The sequence below is a fragment of the Desmodus rotundus genome, chromosome 6, assembly GCF_022682495.2.
Source record: "Desmodus rotundus isolate HL8 chromosome 6, HLdesRot8A.1, whole genome shotgun sequence".
Lineage (NCBI taxonomy): Eukaryota > Metazoa > Chordata > Mammalia > Chiroptera > Phyllostomidae > Desmodus > Desmodus rotundus.
This window is the reverse complement of record NC_071392.1, coordinates 32,954,914-32,960,534: the sequence shown is the minus strand read 5'-3', so window position 1 is coordinate 32,960,534 and position 5,621 is coordinate 32,954,914.

Here is a 5,621-nt window from a genome sequence, read left to right as displayed (position 1 = left end):
AGGTCTCAGATTAGCAACTTTCTTGTTCCGTAAAGCCTGCTATTGGTGAAGCTGTCAGGAGAAGGCATTGCTAACAGAAATTGGAATTGTTAAGAGCATTTTTAAGAAGCAGTCTGTCATTACCAATTTAATTTAAAATTCATACTGCCTCCAACCCAGCAATCTCACGCTTGGTTATCTATCACCTGGAAACAAACGTGTCAGCGAGGAGGAATTTCAGCACAAGGATGTTTCATGTAGCGTTGTTTGAAGAGGCAAAGACTGGCAACCTAGGGGGTTTTTCAACGGCACCGTTTATGAAAACAGCTTCTTCAACAGGGGAAACCACAAAAACTGAATCAGCACACTCAGTTCCATTTAAACGCTATCCTTGACTCACCACGAAAGCTAGGATTTCTCTTCCCCCTCCTTCGTTCCACCCTGGCTCTTACTTTTGTCCATCCAAACACTTGGAAGTCTCTGAAGCCCATGTCCAAAGCTTTTCAACAGAAAGAATTCACTCAATTTCTGCTTTCTATGCTCACCAGTGTTTCCCATGAAACTACACCTCCTTTTAATAGGGTATGGCTTTGAGATTCCAAGAAATTGAGTAATGATTATATGGCTAAAAAGCAGCAGTCTCTAGTGTAATCCCGTTGATATGTAACACTGTCAATACAGCCGATGTCTACCAGTTAGATATCAATCTAAGTAATCTTTCTCTGGAAACGCAAATGCCAGTTTCTCTGGAGGTTAACCCCATTTGGTTGATGAAATTACCATTCATTCTTATTTTCTTCTTTCTGTTCTACAATTTCCGCATTTTATCCAATAAATATGTACCCTTGTCATTGGAAGCCACAATAAATGTCTTAAAATAGCATTATCATAGTTCCAATTTTTTGTCTTCACACATGTTGATCAGTATATATGAGAGTGGGAAGGAAGAGACAATCTTTTTAAAAAGATACTCATTTGAATAGTGAAATGAAAAATCTCATCAGCAAGAAATAAAATTTAACCAAGAAAATGGTAGAGCTACTCTATGTCCGGGACGACAAGTGAGATGTTTTACTGTAATTGTAAAGGTGATGCCCCTTCCCTTTGGGCAGCCTCTAAAATGTGAGGAACCGGTCAATGGGCCACTTCTTCCCTTTGTCCAGGAGCCATGGGTGTACGAGACAGGTGCTAATATGCTTACAGAAGTCGGGTTTTTCTCTAAGGAAGGCTCAGAAAGTATAACTCTATCGGAAATATATTAGCCCATAAAATCAAGTTACTGCTATTCATATTTGGGAGCTTACTGAGAAGAAATAAGTCTCTATAGATTATATCATAAGTAAAGATAATAGGAAGCATCTTGAAGAGGTCACACACAAAAGAAGCCATAATTCCCTCATAATGGAGAAAAAATCACATTACATGTAGCTTTACTAGGAAGAGATGTGCTGAATGCACCATGAACTTGAAGATACTATGCCAAGGAGAACTAAGTCTCCATGGAAGTTGTCATTTTTGATTTAAAGTTATAACACCTCGCTCTGCCTCAATTCCATATGACATTACATTTCAGAAACTCAATGCTCTAAAGTGAGTTCATATAATACAAAAACTACTTCAGTCTCTTGCTTGCAAACATCCTGATTAACATAAAGCATTGTGAATAATGGGGTGGGGTGGGGTGGGGGTGCAGGGAAGCAGGAAACCACCAGAAATAGTCAAGAGTCCAAGACTAGCCCTGGAGCTGCCACTGGATGACCTTGACCTTAAGTCCCAGCACTCATTTTTGTATCAGGTAACATGGTTAAAAGTAGATGATCTGTAAGTCTCCTGCCAGAAATTCTATGACTCTGTGGTTGTTTATAATCAAGACTGAGGAACTAACAGTGTTTTCAGTCTGCGAATGCAACTGAGCGTTTCCTCTCCTGCGCCTCTCGGTCCCTCAGAATATCTGGTCTTGCTTCCTTTCCATTGTCTTTTTTCCTCCTCTGACACTTCCCTGCTTTCTTCCAACATTACCATCCATTGTTCTCCAGTAATAATAGTAACATTTATTGAACACTTTCCATGTGCCATAAATTTCACATTCATTATCTCATTTAATCCTGACAACTACCTTAGTAAATAGGTTAAATTACTTTCTCATTTTCCAGACCAGGAGCCTGGAACTTGGACAGTTTTCCTTCCTCTACCTGGGACTGCTACAGTCCAACACACACAACAGCACAATCATTGAAAGCTGTGTGTGAACTCTCGGCCCCGGGTCTTCTCACAGTGTCTCTCAGCTCATGATTTTTTAAAATTTAAATATAGTTGGTATACAATATTATATTGGTTATATTAGTTTCGGGTGTACATGTAGTGATTTGACATTATTATACCTTCCAATGTGATCACCACACTAATCCTAGTAATCATCTGCCACTGTGCTGACTTATCACAATATTATTAGCTATATTCTCCTTCTTCTTGTCACCCATACTCCCACCCCTCCCTTCTGGTAACCATCCCTTTGGTCTCTATTTCTATAAGACTGTTTCTGCCGTTTTTTTTAACAGTTCATTTTATTCTCATTCGAGCGAGTGGGGAAGGGGGAGAGACAGAAACAGCAATGTGAGAGAGAAACACCGATCAGTTGCCTCTTGCCCACCCCCCGCCCCCCGCACCAGGGATGGAGCCCTCAACCTAAGCATGTGCCCCAACCAGGCATCGAACCAGCGACCTTTCAGTTGTAGGACAACACTCCCACCAATTGAGCCATGCTGGCCAAGGCTATAAGCCTATTTTTGTTTTGTTTATGCATTTGTTTTGTTTTGTTTGAGATTCCACATATGAGTGAAACTATGTGGCATTTGTCTTTCTCTGCCTAACTCATTTCATTTAGCATAATACCCTCTGGATCCATCCATGTTGTCAAAAATGACAAGATTTCATTCTCCTTTATGTCGGCACATGACATAAATGTGCTTGAGCGAACCACTGAAGTAAGGTCTGAAGTGTAAGCGGGCCGTTCAAGCTGCGTGGGGAAGCGCCTTCCTACAGCGAGCGGCACAGATCACAGCTGGGCTCCGGCGATAATGGGAGCTTGGGTGCGATGCACCCACCTTGGTCGAGGGCAAGATTCCCACACTCACAAAAACTAGTAATCAACAGGTCAGGAACCAGAGACAAACATCTTCGCCCCTCCCCTTCTAGCCTATATTTATAAACTGCTCTTATTTCTGCATATATCTTAAACTCACAGAGCTGTTGTGAAGGTTAAAAGAACTATGAGGGACATTATATTGTGGTTCTAAAGGGCAAAAGGGCTTTACATCTGTCCTTGAGGAGGATGATTATCCTCTCTAAGCCTCAATTTCCTCATTTGTAAAATGATAAAAGTACCTATTTTTAACGGTTTTATAAGGATTAAATAAGATAAGTTATATCATCTCACACCTATTAGAAGGACTGTTATCAAAAGGACAAGAAATAGCGAGTGCTGGCGAGGACGTGGAGCAAAGGAGCCCTCAGGCGCTGCTGGTGGGATGTCAACTGGGGCAGCCACTGTGCAAAACAGTGTGGAGATTCCTCAAAAAATTAAACACAGCCCTACCATTGGGTCCGGCAATCCCACTTCTGGTACCCGCCTGAAGAAAATGGAAACACTGATTCGGAAAGGTGAATGCACCCCCGTGTTCACCAGAGCGTTACTCGTGAGAGCCAAGATGTGCATGAATAGATACAGAAAATGTGGAATATATATACAATGGAATATTATTCGCCATAAAGACATTGAAGTCCTGTCATTTTCAACAACATGAGTGGACTTTGAGGGCACTGTGCTGAGTGAAATAAATCAGACAGAGAAAGAAAAATACTGTATGATCACACTTCTGCGTGGGATCTAAAATCAGAACAAAAACAAAAAAACAAAAAATTGAAAGCTGAGCTCATAGATACAGAGATCGGATTGGTGGTTGCCAGAGGCAGGAGGCGGGCATAATGGGTGAAAGGGGTCAAAGGTACAAAAAATAAATAAGCCATAGAGATGTAATGCACAGCATGGTGATTATTTTATATTTGAATGTTGCTAAGAGAATAGATCTTAAAAGTTCTTAACACACACAAAAAAGTTTTTTGTTACTATATATGATAAAAGTACCTATTTTCAAGGGTTTTATAAGGGCTAGATAAGATCATTTATATCACCTCACATGTTAACTAGGCTTATCATGGTTTCATTTTGCAATATATATAAATATTGAATCATTATGTTGGACACCTGAAACCAATATATCATTATACCTCAATTTTAAAAAAATAAAATAATATAATCCTGCATTCAGTGCATAAAAAAATAATGTGCGTGAAATTCTTGAAATGGTAAGCACTTAGCAAATATTAGATACAGATGTAAATACAGACAATCAGGGATATTATATAAAGATACACACACGTACACATATGCAAACACAGAGAGGACAGAACACACACAGAAGTGAGTCTGAACACACAGAATCTGATGCTTACTCCAAACCTGGTGAAAATTGTTTAGACCTTGCAATATGCTCAAATACCGCGTAGCAACACAACCGCAAAGAACGTCATCTTTGTCTGTTTCCAAAGAGTTTGAGAGAGTCAGGTAAAACAATGTTAGCAGAAAGCAGCAGCGCCAGAGGCCCTGGACGAGGTTCATTTTTACTGCGAAGGTCTCTGGAGCCACCTTGTGGCCGTATAGCGCAGCATCCCACCACCGACAAGCTCCACAGAAGCTGTGAAGTCTGAGCTTTCCAAAGGCCCCCTCGGATATTGAGATGAATAGCTTCCTTCACAGGAAAAAGTACCTTACCCTGTCTCAGATGAAAACAGTGCATAAAGCTTTCTCTATCGCTCACAAACATATTTCGGTGTTTTGTATTGAATTATCCCAACTACACACTCTCCCTGAGAAGCACATGCTGGGTCCTGAAGGGTTCTGCAGCTCCAGTCAACAGGAGAGAGAGGCATGTTGCAGGACTGACTAGTGCATGATTGGAAAGAGCTTTAATAGAGGTGTATAGATAGAAATAAGGCTTTGGGGGGAAGCTACCAGAATACAAAAACAGAACTAAGGACAGGACAGTAGCCAGAGCTGAGTGGAAGAATTCAATTCAATAATTTTTGTTGAGCCCCAGCTACTGTGGGTGATGCTCCCTGCTAAGGGCTAGGGACCTGAACAAGGCTAACTCCTTAAGAAGCTCACCTAGGAGAGAGCTTCAGGAAGTATTAAGTAATTACCACCAATACACTGTGTTAGAAATTCTCTGGGTAGCCCAAAGAAGCAGTGGTCTAGGGAAGGAGCACCATCAAGTCTATAAAGCTAATTCTTGGACATAAACATGTTGCTAAACCAAAGGAAAATTTAATCCAAATATGCCATTTCTGCTTTGGAGAGGAAAAAAAGAAACCTTTCCCTATCTTTTCCCCAGTGAAAAATCTTTCACTTTTTTGAGGCCAAGTTTAAAGCATCAATTCCTCCATGATATCTTCCCCAACCAACTCCATCTCAAATCATTCCTCCATTGTTTCTGTGAATTTTAGGCATCCAGGTCCCCTTATTTTATTACTTGGTACTTTGCATTTTCTCCCAGTAAACTCAATTATTCATATATCCTGTCTCC